General features: G+C 51.7%; 1 long non-coding RNA gene across 6 annotated transcripts; it reads right to left on the bottom strand.

The window, feature by feature from the left end:
• Positions 1–7,583: 7,583 nt before the first annotated feature.
• LOC311596701 lies at positions 7,584–17,456 on the bottom strand. 6 transcript variants are annotated; one of them, XR_014778929.1, is made up of 5 exons: positions 16,698–17,456; positions 15,415–15,467; positions 11,076–11,322; positions 9,925–10,035; positions 7,584–9,319 (listed from the first exon to the last, which is right to left on the bottom strand). It is a non-coding gene; the product is annotated as an uncharacterized lncRNA (long non-coding RNA). The 6 variants fall into 6 exon arrangements; XR_014778930.1 differs by having other exon boundaries at positions 11,076–11,187; positions 16,698–17,449; XR_014778931.1 differs by lacking the exon at positions 16,698–17,456 and adding an exon at positions 15,560–16,656.
• Positions 17,457–17,973: the final 517 nt, after the last annotated feature.

The following is a 17,973-nucleotide window of genomic DNA, read 5'->3' as shown; positions in this document are numbered from 1 at the left end:
CCCAACAAAACAAAACAAGCCCCTCCCTCACAAAAAACCGAGCTTTTAATTTTTTTAATTGCTTTGCGTGTGTATATGTGTGTGTCTCTCTCTCTCTGTATGTGTGTGCGCATGCATGTGGGTACCCTTGGAGGCTGGAAGAGGGAGTCAGGTTCCTTAACACTCAAGTTTCTGGCTGTTGTGAGCCACCCAGTGTGGTGTTGGGAACTAAATTCATATTCTCTTAAAAATGTTCATAATTGCTGAGCCACCCCCTGCCCCCGCCCCTCTCTCTTTTGGTTTTTCAAGACAGGGTTTCTCTGTGTAACAGCCCTGGCTGTCCAGGAACTCCCTTTGGAGACCAGGCTGGCCTTGAACTCACAGAGATCTGCCTGCCTCTTCCTCTGGAGTGCTAAGATTATAGGTGTGCGCCACCACGCCCAGCTAACTGAGCTATCTCTTTAGCCCCTCTCTCATTCCTGATTTTTTTTTCTAAGACTTATTTTATTTGTATCTTTTTAAGATTTTTATTGGGGCACGCATGATGGTAAATGCTTTTACAATTTAAAAAAATCTATTTTTTATTTTATGTACGTCGGTGTTCTGCCGATATGTACATCTATGTGAGAGTGTTGGATCCCCTGGAATAGCTGTGAGCTGACATGTGGGTGCTAGAATTGAAGCCCAGTCCTCTGGAAGAGCAGCCAGTGCTCTTAACCAGTGAGTCATCTCTCCAGTCCCTAATGAATACCTTTAATCCAGCATTTGGGAGGCAGAGGCAGAGGCAAATGGATATTTGTGAGTTCAAGGCCAACCTGGTTTACATAGTGAGTTCCAGGACAGCCAGGGTTACACAGAGAAGCTCTGTCTAAAAGACAAAACCAAAAAAATCAGGGCTGGAAAGATGGCTCCGCAGTTAAGAGAACTGTCTACTCTTCCAGAGGTCCTGAGTTCAATTCCCAGCAACCACGTGATGGCTCACAGCCATCTATAATGAGATCTGGTGCCCTCTTCTGGTGTGCAGGCATACATATAGGCAGAACACTGTATATGTAATAAATAAATAAATCTTAAAAAAAAAAAAACAACCCAAAAAACAAAGCAAAACAATCAAACCAAAAATACTTTATTCATTTTTATGTCAACAAACATTTTTCTGCATGCATCTATGTACACCACTGTAGTACCTAGTGCCCCAGACACCACAGACTAATGCCTTTAACTGGAGTTATAGTCTGTTTGTTTTTTTCCCAAAGATTTATTTGTTATTATGTATACAATGTTCTGTCTGCATGTACACCTGCAGGCCAGAAGAGGGCATCAGATCACATTATAGATGGTTGTGAGCCACCATGTGGTTGCTGGGAATTGAACTCAGGACCTCTGGAGGAGCAGTCAGCGCTCTTAATCACTGAGCCATCTCTCCAGCCCTGAGTCATAGTCTGTTTTAAAGCTCCCATGTGGATCCTGGGAACTGAACCCAGGTCCTCTCCAAGAGGCTCAGTAGTGTGTAACTACTGAACCATTTCTCCATCTCCATTTTTATTTATGTAAATGTGTGTGAGTATGCATGTGTGTGGGCCCATGTGCCCGCTGAGGACAGAGGAGGAGTTTGAGCTGGGCTCTTGGATTCCTGTAGCTGGAGTTACAAGTCCTCTTGAACCATCTAATGTGGGTGCTGTGAACCAAACTCAGAGCTCCTGCAGGAACAGTAAGTGTTTTTCTTTTCTTTTCTTTTGTGGTTTTTCAAGACAGGGTTTCTCTTTGTAGCCTTGGCTGTCCTGGACTTGCTTTGTAGATCAAGTTGGCCTCGAATTCACAGAGATCCACCTCCCTCTGCCTCTGCCTCCCTGAGTGTTGGAATTAAAGGCATGCACTACCACTGGGCTTTTTTTCTTTTTTATAAGATTTATTTATTTATTATTATATATACAGTGTTCTGCCTGCATGAATGCCTGTAGGTCAGAAGAGGGCATCAGATCATATTACAGATGGTTGTGGACCACCATGTGGTTGCTGGAAATTGAACTCAGGACCTTTGGAAGAGCAGGCAGTGCTCTTAACCACTGAACCATCTCTCCAGCCCCCTAGGGCTGTTTGTTTCGAGACGAGATTTCTCTGCGTAGTCCTGGCTGACCTGGAGCTGGCTAAGTAGACCAGGCTAGCCTCAAACTCAGAGTAATTTCTCTTAATTGCTGAGCCATCTCTCTAGCTCAAAGTTGGGTTCTTGAGGCTATGCAAGAAATTCTAGGACTAGCTGGGCATGGTGGCACACACCTTTAGTCTCAGCACTCGGGAGGCAGAGGCAGGCAGGTCACTGTGAGTTCAAGGCCAGCCTGGTCCACAAAGTGAGTCTAGAACAGCCAAGGCTACACAGAGAAACCCTGTCTCAAAACAACAACAAACAAACAAACAAACAACAACAACAAAAAAATCCTAGGACTAAGTTGTTCATATCCACCACCACCCCTTCAAAGAAATATCATTGCAATGGGAAACTGAGTCAGGGACCTGAACTGGTTCCTAATTAACGGTGCCTATCCAGTTGTCCATGTAGCCTTGCCTGTCTTGGATTCACTCTGTAGATCAGGCTGGCCTTGAACTCACAGAGATCTATCTGCCTCTACCTCCCTCCCCCACACCTCCCAGTGCTAAGATTACAGGCATGCACCGCCACATCTGCCTTTACTTAATGAATAGGAAGGTTTGGCTATCTTTTGTCTGTGGCTTGGGTAGGGGTGGGACAACTGGGTACAATGAAGGTCCGGAGGAACTTTGCTGCATCTCACCTCTGAGTTGTGTGACATCCAGGCAGGGTCCATCCTGGATGCAGGAAAACCTCATCCTCGGACTTCTCTGGAGCCCAGGAGGGCATCTCTTTCCTGGGAGAGGAGCAGAGGCTGCTATTATCCATGGAGCGGTTCACAGGCCCCTAGTCCATCTGCAGGCAGATTCTTCCAGCAAGTAAAATATTTCTTTGACACCTACAGTGTGTTAGGTGAACACAAGAACTTGGGGAGCATGTCCACTCACATACCATACTCTGAAAGTGGCCCCCAGGAGAGAGAGTAGTAGCAGTGAGTGTGACAAGTTTGCTGAAATTAGACAGACGCAGGCTTTGCTCCTACTAACTGTTAGCTGAGAACAAGTGGGTGAATCTCAGTGTCCACACCTGAAAAGCGGGATTGGATAGTGCATGCTTCCCAGTGGGCCTGAGAGCATTCAGGGGCACACTCTGGATGTAGTTGTAGCCTGCTGTGATTAGGGATGGAGGGATAAGCTCCAAGGATGCTTCCTGGCCATGTCCACCAAGGCAAGGCCGGTGTCCAGCCTCCCTACCCAGAGGACAGAGGTGCTCATACTCAGAAGGGGCCCACCTCCACTCAGGATGGAGTAGCTCCTCTGTCTACCATAGTTTTTCCCTGTTAGCCTTCATGGGCTCTCATTTTTTCTTTGCTCAAAATGTCACCTATTAAGCCGGGTGGCACACTAATCCCAGCACTCGGGAGGCAGAGGCAGGTGGATCTCTGTGAGTTCGAGGCCAACCTGGTCTACAAAGTGAGTTCCAGGACAGCCAAGGCTGGCACAGAGAAACCCTGTATTGGAAACACAAAACAAAACAAAAATTCTTGTATCTGTGTCTCTTTCCGTTTCTGACTCCCTCTAAATTCAGTTCTCCTATTCCAAGAACAGCTCTTCTCTCCAGCCCATAGATTCGGTTTAACTTACTAGCCAGATGTGGTGGCCCACACAGATAATCCCAGAACTCTGGAGGCTGAAGCAGGCAGATCTCAAGAATTCAAGACCATGGGAAGTAGAAAGATGGCTCAGTGGTTAAGAGCACTGACTGTTCTTCCAGAGGTCCTGAGTTCAATTTCCCAGCAACCATGTGGTGGCTCACAGCCATCTATAATGGGGTCTGATGTCCTCTACTAACTTTCAGGTTAAAAAAAAAAAGATTTCGAGAACAGCATGGTCTACATGGTGAGTTCCAGGACAGCCAGGACTATCTAGAGAGACCCTGTCTCAAACAACAAACAAACAAACAAACACCACCAACAAACAAACAAAACCCCACAAAATCAGTTTACTACCTGGTACAGGTGCAGACCCATCCATGTAAGTCTCAAACACACATACTCAGATACTCACATGATCCACAGGCAGCAGTCATGTATAGAGGCAAATTGTAAGAAATGGCCACTTACATGCTTATACGCCTGTGCACACAGGCACAATGACAGGCAACTGTCCTATAGATGCAGATCCATATACTTCCCAGATAGGGACAAATCAGTACAGTAAAAACCCACACCATGACAATCACACAGGACATGTAATCATACGGCACGTGCAGGTATCTACAGGCATATATACCACCCTACACATGTATTGTACAGACAGATGCAAGCCAGCACATATACATGCTAACACATAGACAAGGACACACACAAGCATATTTATTTGCACAGTAGGCACACACACAATCATGCGCGTACGCACACACACACACACACACAGGCACACACTAGCGCTGCCCCCACACCCCTCAGGGAGCTGGCTGCCTGCCAAGCATTGCTTTCTGCTGGGTGTGCACAACCTTTCACAGGCTCTAATTGAGTCCGGGGTGATTTATAACTCGGCGGCAGCTCTGCCTGCGTGGGCTGTCCCCTCCTTCTATAGCCCTGGCCAGAGTCTTGGGCCATGCCACTCCCTACTAACAGGGTCACATATACAAGTCCCTTGGAAGGAGTCTTCTTTTCTTTCTTCCTTCCTTTCTTTTTTTCTCCCCACCAGTCCCTTTCTTCATTCTCGACTTCCTCCAGAAGTTATGGCTCAATCCACCCACCCCACTACCACCATCCAACCCAGTGTCACACAGCCCAGCCATCTGAAGACCAATCACAGCCTCTCTAACCTGCCTCGCTAGGAATAAACAGGATTCTGTCTGCAGAAGCCGTGTGCCGCCTCAGCCACTGCAGAGAAATTGGATTTAGACATGAGAAGGGCCTTCACCGTCGAGCTGGGAATGAGGTGTGGGCTCTGCCTAGCAGGGAATGGAAAAGCTTCAGTTTGAAGGGGAAAAGCCACTCAGAACCTCATTTCCTGCCCTCCATCCTTTAGGGGAGCCGCGAGCAGATTGTGACCTCCTCTCTCAGCTGTCCCCGTGGCTAGTGTGACTGCGCCTGTGATTAACTGAATTAATTAGGTCCCTAAGTTTTGGTTCATAAAGTCTCTTTATCCACCTGAAGAATTGCAGGGAGACCAAAGTGTCTCTCTCTCTCTCTCTCTCTCTCTCTCTCTCCTCTCTCTCTCTCTCTCTCTCTGTGTGTGTGTGTGTGTGTGTGTGTGTGTGTGTGTGTGTGTGTGTGTGCCTGTACACCACCTGATATTTCACTTCTAATGCCAACATGGGCAGACGTTATTAGCCGTGGCTCCAGAGCTCAGCAGAGAGAAGTCTCACCCTTCTAGCTGAAGCCTCTTGTGCTGGGTCCTGCTGCTGCTGCTGTTGTTAACTGACTTCCCAGTGAAGGTAGGCAAAGCCCAGAGAGGCCAAATCCTTGCCCAAGGGCAAACATCTGGTTCAAGGCAGTGCTGGGAGCTCAGTTCAGTCAGTGTACATGTTGTAACTTCAGCACTCTCTCTCTCTCTCTCTCTCTCTCTCTCTCTCTCTCTCTCTCTCTCTCTCTCTCTCTCTCTCTCTCTCTTCCTCCCTCTCCCACCCTCCAGAAAGGGTTTCTTTGTGTAGCCCTGGCTGTTCCGGATGCACTTTGTAGACCAGGATGGCCTCAAACTCACAGAGATCCATCTGTCTCTGCCTCCCCTGAGTTCTGGGATTACAGGCTGGCACTACAGTGCCTGGCTGGCAACAGGCCTTTAATCCAAGGTGTGGATGCAAAGTGAGTCCAGGGCAGCTAGGGCTCTGTTACACAGAGAAACTCTGTCTGAAAAAACAAGACAACACACACACACACACACACACACACACACACACACACACACACACACACCCCTGCCCCAAACCCACCCACCCAACCACCACCACCACCTAACCCTAAGGGCTGGGAGATGAGTCAGCAGTTAGGAGCACTGATTGCTCTTCCAGAGGACCCAGGTTCAATTCTCAGCACCCACAGGGCAGCTCACAACTGCTTGTAACTCCAGTCCCAGGGGATCTGACACCCTCTCCTGGCCTCCAAGGGCACAGCACACAAGAGGGACACAGACATACATGTAGGCAAAACATTCATGCACATAAAATAAAATGAAAAATAAATTAAAATAAAAGTAGAGCTGAGGGACTGGAGAGAGGGCTCAGCTGCTAAGACTGCTTGTTGCTCTTGCGGAGGACCAGAGTTGAGTTCCCAGAACAATGCCTTGGGTGGCTCAGTCTGTTTCTCCAGCTCTAGGGGACCCGATGCCCTCTTCTGGGCTCCCTGGGTGCCCGACACACTCATACATATACACAAACATTCTCTCTCTCACACACAGATGCAAATAAAATAAAAATGTATTTATTAATTGAGGCAGGATCTTACTATGTTGCCTTGGCTGTACTGGAGTTCACCAGGAAGTGCAAGCTGGCCCTGAGCTCAGCCTCTGGTTCCACAACAGAGCCCACCCTGCCTTCTCAGGCCCAGCTCTCATCTCAGGCGCTAGAACACAGCATGAGGGGACTCAGAGTGCATTCAGAACGGACCTCTTTGTCAGTATGGAGGTAGGGAGCCAAGGGCAAAATGTGTACGATAGTGTTTATGTGGGCACATGCAGAGTGTGCGTGCGTGCCAACATGCACGTGCGCACGCACGCGTGCACAGAGCTGACCTGAGCCTGGTGGAGTCCATGTGATGACGTCAGCCAATGTTTCCTATCTGCTTGTGAGTCTCAGCCAATCCCCATGGAGGAGGAATAGAATCCCATTTTACAGATGACTAAAGCTGAGATTCTGACGGTTTAAGTCGCCTGCCTGCTGGGTCTCCAACCCAGGACCCTAACCCTAATCCCATTAGTATACAGGCAACCCCACTGGCCTGCTTAGTCATCATGGAGGAAAGACAGCTCTTTTCCCTGCCAAACGCAGGGGGTGTGGGGTGGGGTAAGTGAGGCTCTTCTGGGCTCCGTGGCCAGGGATACTGCCCCATCTGTGCCTCGTTGTGGACCACACTCGGGTGTCTGTGAAGTTGTGAAATGGATGGCTGAAGGTATATTGAGAGTCTCAGAGACTATGTGACCCCCGCCCCGCCTCCACCCCAAGCCAGAGTGTTTGTATGTGGCTACCGTGTGCATCTGTGCTTGTCGCTGTATGTGGTTTCCATGTTTGTGTTCATCCGCAAGTTTCAGTGTGTCCGTCTCTGCTCGGCCTGTGTGACATGTGTGTCTCTGCCTTGCTTCTGGGAGTGTCTCCATATGAGCATTTATGCCTGGTTGGGGTTGTGTACACTTTGGAAGTGCCTTTTGGTGTGCGACTTGTGGCCTCTGTTTCTGTACCGGTGTCACACTGTGAGACTAAAGACATGGGATAAGGTTGTTTGAAGATCTGGATTGGGTTGCGCACAACAATTAAGCAACACCAAAACACCAAAACAAAACAAAAGCTTCAATAATAAAGGACAATAAATCATATTTAATTCCAATTAAACAAAACAGCCGGGCAGTGGTGACCCCTGCCTTTAATCCCAGCACTTAGGAGGTAGAGGCAGTCGGATTTTTGTGAGTTCTAGGACAATCAAGGCCACACAGGGAACCCTGTATGGACAAAACCAAACCAAACCAAACACCACAAAGCAGGGCATGGTGGCAAATGCCTGTAATTGCAGAATTTAGGAAGTGGAGGTTGTAGGAGTTCAAAGCCAACCTTGGGAAGACTTGAAATCTTGTAGCAAAAAATAAAAGAAACAGTGTGTGTGTGTGTGTGTGTGTGTGTGTGTGTGTGTGTGTGTGTGTGTGTGTGTGTAGGATTCATAACCAATGCAAAAACCCATAAGGCAAAACCAGTTGCAGGGCGCGGGCTGCATGCGGGTCTGCCACAGGCTCTGGCGCTGCCAGGTGAGCCGCCCCCCCGCTCCGGTCACGCTGCACTACGCTGAGCCGCGGTAATTTCCGAGTCGGCGACGGCTTTGTGTGCACGGGTCGCGGTCCTGGGGGCGGGGATGGGGGGGGCGATCTCCCCCCCCAACCCTTGCTTTTTATTGGGTCATTAACAACGGCCCGGACTGCCGCTGCGCCCCCCCCCCCCTCTTTCATGTCTGCCGCGCCTCCCGCCATTATCTCTCTCCGCCGTGCGCCGTAATTCGATGCCAATCAGGTTTGCGGCTCAGAGGCCGCGGGATCAAAGCCGGGCCGCGGCGGGCGCTGGCAGGAGTGCGGCTGGGGGGGAGGGAGGGAAGGGGCGCGGGGGAGGCAATGCTTCCCAGCTCCCGGCACCAGCGGTGTCCCCTCTTCATTCCCGGGTGGGGTGGCTGGACAGAGTGGTCTTTGCAGGCATGCAGGGCTTAGGGATAGCTGGAGGGCGTTGCCGTGGAAGGTTTTGATAACAAACATGAAGGTAGCACAGAAATGGCATTCCAGTCCAAGGTGCCAGCTTGGTCAAAAGGCTGGGGAGGCCGGAACCGGCAGAGTGTAGTTCAGAAACTGGGAAGAACTGGCTGACTGGTTAGGTGTTTGGGCTGTGTGGATTGGCAGGAAGCCATGGAGGGTTCTCGAAGAAAGGTGTGGCTTAGAGTCTCGGGGGTGGGGGGGGTGGGTTTCACGATGGTTCATCTGGTGAGGTCCTTTGCCTTGTGGAAGCCACGTCTTGACTCAGTTTCCTCTGGAAGAGAGTGAAGCTACGAGATCCCAGAACCTAATAAAAAACAAAACAAACCACCACCACCACCACCACCACCACCACCACCACCACCGACAACACAGCACCACAGCAGGAATGGCCCGTAACTATAATCACAGCACACCAAGGGCTGGGGCTTGGATGTGGAAGTCCATCCAGGGCTCTCAAACAAACACACAGACTGCAATGCGGGTGTGGCAAGCATCGGGATCACTTACTAAGGTTCCAACCCGTTATCTCCACATCAGTTGAGAAAACAGAGGCAAACAGATAGAATTTAGGGCCTACATGGGACTGGAACCAGACCTCATAGCTCTCAACACTCCTCTGGGTTTGGGGACAGAGAGTCGGGGAGGCGGAAAGGTTATGGAGCCATTTGTATAGAGATCACGTTCCTTGGAAATTAGGCTTAGTGGGGAGCAAGCCTGGACTCGTCTCCTCAGGCTCTCAGCCACCTCCGTTGTTTCTGTACTTTGTCTTTGGACCTTGTCACCAGCCCTGTGCGCTGCTCATCTGTAAAATGGGGAGAGAGAGTTCCAGCTGGCCCTAGACGCAGCAAAGGGTGCCTTGAATGTTAAATGTTTGTCACTGCCAGCCAGACTCCTAGGGCAGTGTTATCAGAGTCTCCAGAAAGGATGGAGAAAAGAAAAGCGGCCCCCCTCAAAAAACAAAAAACAAAAACAACAAAAAAAACACCCCTCCAACACCGGGTCCCAATTACTTGAAGAAGGATGTTCCCCATTCCCATCCTTGAAAATAGATTTTTCGCTCTCAAATAATGCTGGGTCTTCACAGCTCTAAATATCTCAGACCCAAGAATTTCTGAGCAAGCCACAGTATACGTAATACATGTTTCCGTTCTTATCTAAAGAGCCTCTGGGCTTTGAGGACAGGGCTGCCCACTAGGGGGCGTCTTACCTCTCTCTCCTCTGCCCTGTCTTTACTTCAGGGCTCTTTGCCAAGTGCAGTGTGGCGGAGGGGTGGGGGATGGAGACAGCACTCTAGCCCCTGCTGTCTGCCCCCTACACAGTCTCTGGAACCCTCACTCTACGTTGGCCAGGTGCATTTTCGGGGTGGAGGGAGAAGGGGACTGAGCGAAGTGAATGTCGGAGGCTCACCTGCAGTGCTGGGTGTGGTAGGGGAGGCCAGGAGAGAGAGAGCGAGCACGGTGGCTGTACCGCGGCGATCCATGAGCTCAGAGCATCTTCTCTTCTGTGGGATTAAATGAGCTGGAAAGAGAAGGATGAATAGAAGTTCACTGGCTGGGGAAAGGAAGCACATTTCAGCATGTCTGTTGGAAGCCTGGAGACCCAAAGAATAAGTGCACAGTTAGTGTTTCTAGAATCAGGGAGGAAGAGCAGAAAGCAGGGCAGCTGGACTCAAAAGCACATTGTCTCTAAGGCACTTGGGTGTTGGAGGTAATCCTGAGGGCGTACTTGGGGAGCCAGGACAATTTTGGGGCAGATCATTACCCGGCTTCAGCCTCATCTATGTGGGGTGGGGTGGGGGAAGGGGTGGGACTTCTGACCCTAGGAATCTCCCCCTCTACTCAGGGGACCAAGGGTGGGCAGAGGCTGCAGTGAGGAAGGAGGGAGGAGGTTTTGGATCCACAGTCGGGGGGAGGACAATGATCAAACTCCTAGGGGGCCTAACAGGTATCAGGCGAGTGGAAGCGGCAGGTGGCAGGTGACGTGGGCCTGGGCTTTGTCAGCATCTCTGCTTGGGAGGCATTTTTGCTTCTGGTGCGCAGGTGAGGTGAGGTGTTCTCCTTCCAAAGATGACTTCTGACCGCTGGGGGGCTCTGCAGTGGCCAGCCCCAGGCTTGCCAGGTTTTGCTTGCCCACGCAGGGGCCTCCTCAGTCCAGCCTGCGTCTCTTCATGCTCCAGGTGGCACAGTCCACAGAGAGGGAGGGAGGATGGGCGATTCTCTGGCCTGCTCAGGGCTGGCTCTGTGTCGCCAATCTTTATGAAGGAGGTCCGATGCCCCCAATTCTCCATCCCTCCTGGGGAGTCTCTGCCTGCTGGAACTGGGTGCCTGTGTGCTGGGAAGGAGGGGGTACTGACTGCATCGCACACCGCAGATCGCAGCTGCCTCTGGACGCTGAAAAATCCAATTTTCTTCCTAATTGCCACCGCCCGCGCGCTCTCCCCTCACAGTCTACTTGTGCTTGCCGGAGCTTCCCCCCCACCTTTCCCCCACTCCTGCCTCCCGCTGCCTACCCCACGGCGGACGCCGCCCCCCCTCGCGGTCACCCGTGTCGGGACGCACCATATATCATGTCTACAGCCAGGAGGGGTTGGGGAGCGGGCCGGCCCCCGCCCAGGGCTCCCTGACGAAATCGTCCTTTTCCAAGGCGGATGACAGGTTGTGGGAACAACAGCTTGAATTACGGAAAGAAGTTTCCCCACTGAGTTAATCTGCAGTGGCTGGAGGTGACCTTCTGGAGACGGCGATTAATCACGGGCCGTGGCGGGCGCCGCGCCACGCCGGGCCCTTTGGGGGAATACTAATTCCACTACAAGATAAATCATAATTTGACAATAATCATCTGCCCTAATCACTCCAATTCTTCCGTTTAATTATTTGTATACACCGTGTTTCTTCAGCAAGGACCCTTTGCGCCCATAGCTCAGGAGAGGACGGCAGTGTGGGCACAGACCCCTCTTGGGCCCCTCAGCTTGTCTCTGCTGGTATGCCCAAGGAGACCCTACTCAGATCTCACAGGGAGATGGTGGAGGTCAGAGTTTCCATAATGAAGTCTGGGTAAACCGAGGCTCAGAGAGAGGCTCAGTTCGAGGGGGACACAGCAAAACTCTGGGGGAAACCAGGCTAAACCAGGTGGAACATGCCTGTAATCCCAGTGCTCAGGAGGCAGAGGCAGGCGGATCTCTGTGAGTTCAAGGTCAGCCTGTTCTACAAAGTGAGTCCAGAATAGCCAAGGCTACACAGAGAAACCCTGTCTTGAAAACCCAAACCAACAAAACAAGCAAACAAACAAATAAAAATAAAACAAGATTGAGGCTTCTGACATGCAGCCCTGCCCTGGACCCCACTGCCCATGCCTCCCTTCTGACAATCTGTTCTTAGTACCCTGCCATGCTTGTGTATCTCTCAGTCGGCCAGTGTGGATAGGGCTGCTGCGTGCTTCCTTGCCAGCTACCCAAGCCGGATTCTGGCTGGGCAATCAGTATGAGCATCTAGGCAGGCTTTGCCTGTACCTGCCTACTGGGCATTGTGAGACTTCTGCCAAGCCATGGGACCTCTCCGCGTTTCTAGCCTTTACCTGTAGTGAGATGGGTTTCCTCTTTCCCGGGGGTGAGGCCTGGGCAGCTCACCTCAGCCTGCTTTCAGCCATTTTAGTTACCTCAGAGGCCAGCCTACCTGCACTGCGTGACCCAACCCCACCCCATCCCTGCCCCTGCGCGTGAGTGAAAAGTGTGTCTGCTGGTACAGCGGTGTCAGCCCATGTTCAGCCTGGTTGGTGAATCCTGGAACTGCTCTGTGCCATGGCCCTGGGAAAGGCTGGCTCAACTGTTACAGGACATGACTTCCGGGAGCAGACATCAGAATAACTTGGGCATTTTGTTGCTGGCTGTCTCCGGCCATCTCATGGTGAGGGTAGCACAGAGGGGTACAGCAGGGTCCAGTTTGGCCCTCTGATAGAGCTCATATTGTCTCTGTGGCACTGTGCAGGGTGGCTCTCTCAAACAGGAGCCCCGAGATTGGCTGGGTGTGTGATAATGGTGCTACAGCCATAGAGGACACAGTGGGAACGGTGAAATAATGATGAAGGCAGTGGTTGCTCATTCTCCACAGTAGAGGCCTGGGCTCGGCTCTGAGAGAGAAGACAGAACTGGAAAAATCAAATGTGTGTGGCAGTGAGGCCTGTAATCTCAGCCGAGGACAGGGGTTCTACAGGAGTTAGAGGCCAGCCTGGGATGCACAGTGAAACCTGTCTCAAAATATAAAACACGGGCTGGGCTGGGAGGTGGTGGTGCACACCTGTAATCCCAGCACTCAGGAGGCAGAGGCAGGCAGATCTCTCTGTGAGTTCGAGGCCAGCCTGGTCTACAGAGTGAGTCCAGGATAGCCAGGGCTACACAGAGAAACCCTGTCTTTAAAAACCTCCACCACTACCACCACCACCACCACCACAACCACCACAGAACAAACATTCAAACAAATGAAAAACAGGGCCCGGAGAGAGAGCCCACTGGGTGATTTACCACCATTCCTAATGTTGGTCCTAGAGTCCATTCTCCCAAAGTCTTGGAAGACAGATCACCCTCTTTTGGTCCCTTTCGGCACTGCATGCATGTAGCGCAGCAGCAAACCCTCATACACATAAAATAAAAATAAATTAAAATTCTCAAAAAAAGCCAGGTGGGGTGGCGCACGCCTTTAATCCCAGCACTTGGGAGGCAGAGGCAGGTGGATCTCTGTGAGTTCAAGGACAGCCTGGTCTACAAATGAGTCCAGGACAGCCAAGGCTACACAGAGAAACCCTGTCTCGGAACCCCTCCAACCCCCCCAAATACCCCCCAAAACCCCCTCAAAATAAACAAACAAACAAACAAAGGGCTGGAGAGATGGCTCAGAGATTAAACAGCATTGGTGGCTCTTCCAGAGGTCCTAAATTCAATTCCAGCAACCATATGATGGCTCACAACCATCTATAATGTGATCTGGTGCCCTTTTCTGGCCTGTAGGCACACATACAGGCAAAACACTGTGTACATAATAAACAAATACATCTTTTTTAAAAACTCAGAAAAAAATAAGCTGGGCAGTGGTGGTGCATGCCTTTAATCCCAGCACTCAGGAGGCAGAGGCAGGCAGATGGATGTGAGTTTTAGGCCAGCCTGATCTACAGAGTGAGTCCAGGATAGCCAAGGCTACACAGAAACTCTGTCTTGACTCCTTTACCCATTTTTTCATTTTCTCAAACCCTTCATGATCCCTTTTTTTTTAAATTGTTTTTTGGTTTTTTTTTTTTTTTTGGTTTTTCGAGACAAGGTCTCTCTGTGTAGCCTTGACTGTCCTGGACTCACTTTGTAGACCAGGCTGGCCTTGAACTCACAGCGAGATTTTGGTTTTTTGAAACAGGGTTTCTCTGTGTAGCCCTGGCTGTCCTGGACTCACTTTGTAGAACTGGCTGGCCTCAAACTCACAGAGATCTGCCTGCCTCTGCCTCCATAGTGCTGGGATTAAAGGCATGCGCCACCACACCTGGCTCCCTCCCCCATTTTTAAAAACAAACAAGATGAGATGTGGCTCAGTTGGTAGAGTGCTTGCTTAGCAATCACAAAGCCCGGGATTTAATCTTTAGCACAACATAAAATCTGGCGTCGTGGAGCTGGAGAGATGGTTCAGAGGTTAAGAGCACGGTCTGCTCTTCCAGAGGCCCTGAGTTCAATTCCCAGCAACCACATGGTGGCCCCCAACCATCTATAATGAGATCTGCTGCCCTCTTCTGGCATGCAGGCACCCGTGCAGGCAGAACACAGTGTACGCAATAAATAAATAAATCTTAAAAACATCCCCCCCCCCCCCCCCCGAGTCCTGGGGCTGGAGAGATGGCTCAGAGGTTAAGAGTACCGGTTGTTCTTCCAAAGGACCCAGGTTCAATTCCCAGTACCTACATGGCAGCACAGCTGCCTGTAATTCCACTTCCAAGGGAACACACATACATGTGGGCACACCACCACTGCACATTAAACAAAACAAAACAAAAACAAAAAAGAACCCTCCAGGCATTGTGACAAACTTCCAAAAGTCCTGAGTTCTCACACCCTCTTGAGCGTGAGCTGGGAGTCTTGGGTAAAAAGCCCTTGTTAATAACAAAGTTGGGATTTGTACTCAACCCTCTGCTCTATTTTGGCCTCACTTGACCAACATTGTCAAGTTTCTGGTCTGAGACTGTGGTCGTAGTTGTGCAGGTCTGTCTACCCCTCCGGATTCAGTCTTCCTGGTGTACGAAGGGTCTCGAAAAGTGGTGCAACTGCCCATGAGTCCAGCATGGGCTCTGATTCCCTTCTGTTCTGCTGTTGTTCCCCACTGCCGAAGAACAGAGACCCACCCCCTCCCTCTGCCCTTGACTGGATCTGTGCTGCTGTCTCTGCTCTTCAGTGACTCTGGCCTGGAGCAGGGCCATGGTGTGACAGGCAGTGACTGGGAACTCAGGGGCCTCTCTCTGACGCTGTTTCCAGACAATTGGAGGGCAGATGAAGTGTCGGGTGGACAGGGGGAAGTGTGAGCTGGGTTTCCGGCAGGCACCCTGGTTGTGCCTCAGCCCTCCACCCACATAGCTAGCTGGCTCTGAGGGCAGTTTCCCCACACACCAGGCAGGGTTCTGGGAGGTGGCCCTGCAAGAGCTGCCTAGCTCGCAGGATGTGGTGTCACAGGACATGGTGGCGCACGCCTTTAATCCCAGCACTTGGGAGGCAGAGGCAGGTAGATTGTGTCCGAGGCCAGCCTGGTCTACAAAGCAAGTCCAGGACAGCCAAGGCTACACAGAGAAATTGTCTTGAAAAACAAAAACAAAAAAAACAAAACAACAACAACAACAAAAAAAAAAAAAGAGAGAGAGAAAAAAAAGGTTGCCTACCTCTAAGGATCTGAGTGAGGCCATCTGACCTTTTCCAGGCTCAGCTTCCATCTCTACAAACCAAGGGTAATAATAAAATAAAATTAATAATAATAATAATGATAACAATAATAATAGCTGGTAGTAAATACTCAATGATTGTTACCTGTTATTAGTATTAGACTGCATGTTGAGGTCACATAAAGGCCAGCAACAGTCACCCTTGGTGGGCCCTAGGGATTCTGGGGTCCTCAAGAAGGGAGGGCTATGTCTGGCAGATAGCTTTCCTCTATTCCAAGAGGCCCTGGCCCCTCCCAGCCAGCCCCAGTCCCTCCTGTCAGGGATTGCAGGGTGGGAGGTTGGTAAGAGATGACAGACCTGAGAAGGGAGGCAGAGAGCGGGGAGAGACGGCCTGGGGGAGTGCAGCTGACTCTCAGGAGAGGGAGACAGGCTGCAGAGCTATAAATACCTCCCAGGTAGCAGGACCCGTAAATGAAGGGAGGGAATTAGTCACATTCCGAGGCGCCTGGGAGAGAGGACGGGGACGGGGAGCAATGACCTGAATCCAAGGAAGGGAAAAAATTAGGCTAACCTTGGGAGGAGGGAGGCTGCGGGGAGAGCCTGGGTGCTATGTCTCTTTAGAGGGGTACCCTGCGCGGGGTCTGCTGGACAGAGGCTCATCCTGGCAAGGGAAGGCTGCTCTTTTCTCTGGTGGGGATGAGAGACAATTTTCCTGTCTCTGATTCCCTAGACTCCATTCCATTCTCTTTGGAAGTCCTTTTAGCGGTGTAGCCCAGGTATTTCCTCATGCCCTTTTACAGCATGTTTCTGGGTGTTGCCCTCACCCTCACCCTCTGGGATAACCCCGCCCCTCCTCCCGGCACTTGAAGCCACGGGCTGATTCCTTAAGTTCTTGAGTCAGACAGAAGGGTGTTTGCTCGGGAGAATAGGAAGGACGAATTAGTTCCTTCCTTTCCCATTGAAATTGGCTGGGGAGGACAGGCCACGGCTTGCTCTCTAGTCTCTTAGTTCCCTTCCTGCTTTGCCCCTTCCAGGTGGTTGCCAGAGCAACAGCCAGCGCATGCCCTCCCGTGCTCACACTCCCCCAGCTCCCCTAGGAACCGAGTCTAGTTTCCTTGGCCTGGGTATCTGGGGCCCACCCGACCCCACTCCAAGCCCCCGCGGCATGGAGATCGAATCCGAAGCCTTGCACGTGCTAGGTCAACGCCCTACCACTGAGCTACACCCCGGGCTCTCCAGGCTTGGCTTTCTAACTGCGTCTTCTGTCCTTGCCTCTCGCTAACCTGCAGCCTGTTAGCTGAAAGTCTCCATTGCTTTGCCCGAGCTGTCCTTTCAGCACAGACTGCTTGTGTCTTGGTCGGCCTGGCAGGTTTGCATTTTCTCTAAGACCCAAGGCTAGATCTGTGTCCCTGATGTCTCGGTGGTTGAGTCCTTTTCAGTTAAACTCTGGAGAGACTGCGGTGATAGTGCCCGGAAGTGGTTACGGTTCAAATCAGAAGGCCCGTTCTGTTTCTTGCTGTGAGGCCTCGGGAGAATAAACATGCCCTCCTGGGCCTTAGTTTCCTCATCTGTTTAAAAAAAAAAAAAGGTGGGGGCGGGGGAGGGAGGTGGTGGTGGTTTTTCACCGTGCTTCTCAACGGTCACGGAAAACCAAAAAAACCTTCTCGACCCTTGCTTGAGATGGGTTTAGCACACAGTCTGTGGCTGCTGTTGGGGTCACAGTATTGATCGCAATGTTTCTGTGTCTGCCTCCCCTGCGGGCTGTGAGATGGGGGCGGGGGCGGCGCGGCGTCCCGGTGTGACTCGTCGCTGCAGCCGCAGTGGCCAGCTCGCGCCTGGCACTGAGACGGTCGGCAAATGTTTGCTGAATTAATGAGTGGGGGCTGCAGGGAGGGCTTGGGCTGCAGTTCCGCCTGGGCTGTTGCAGCTGGGGCGCGCATATACATGTGTGTGCCCCTGGGAGCGGGAGTGAGGGGTGTCGGGGCGGGGGGAGCCGGATTCGTGTCCCGGGGGTCTGGCGGCGCCGTGGGCAGCCTGGCGCGCCCGCTCCCTGGGGTCCCCGCCGAGCGCCTGCCTGGCTGCGGGACCCCGTTGCCAGGAGCAGTCAGGATGCGGCAGCGTCTCCATGGCAACGCGGCATCTCGAGCCTCGCGCCGCCCTCCCCCGGCGCCCCGCAGTGGGCAGGAGGCCGAGCCTGGCAGCCCCTCCCGGCCCAGCAGCCAGCAAGCTGGGCCAGGAGGCCAAAGCCTGGTGGGAGGGGCTGAGGACGGGGCTCCTTATTTTTCTGGGAATGAAAGGCTGACCTGCCTTTACTTCCCTCTATGTCTGGGCGAAGCAGAAAAAGGAGGCTCTGTCCTCTGTTCCTATGCAGCGCCCCCGCCCCTTTGCCACTGCTCCCCCACCAACAAGCTAGGAAATCATGGACAGGTTCTGGTCAGGGCCAGGGCCTCTTCAGGGCTGGATCTGATCTAAATCCTGGCTGTGAAAAATGGTACAGTGTCACAGGCTGCAGGGGCTGTGGAGAGGGGTACGAGTACAAATTCAGTGACTGCACTAGCC

Source organism: Acomys minous (genome assembly GCF_964271855.1).
Source record: "Acomys minous genome assembly, chromosome: 4".
Lineage (NCBI taxonomy): Eukaryota > Metazoa > Chordata > Mammalia > Rodentia > Muridae > Acomys > Acomys minous.
Note: the sequence above shows the minus strand (reverse complement) of the source record. Positions and strands in the feature narration are given on the sequence as shown.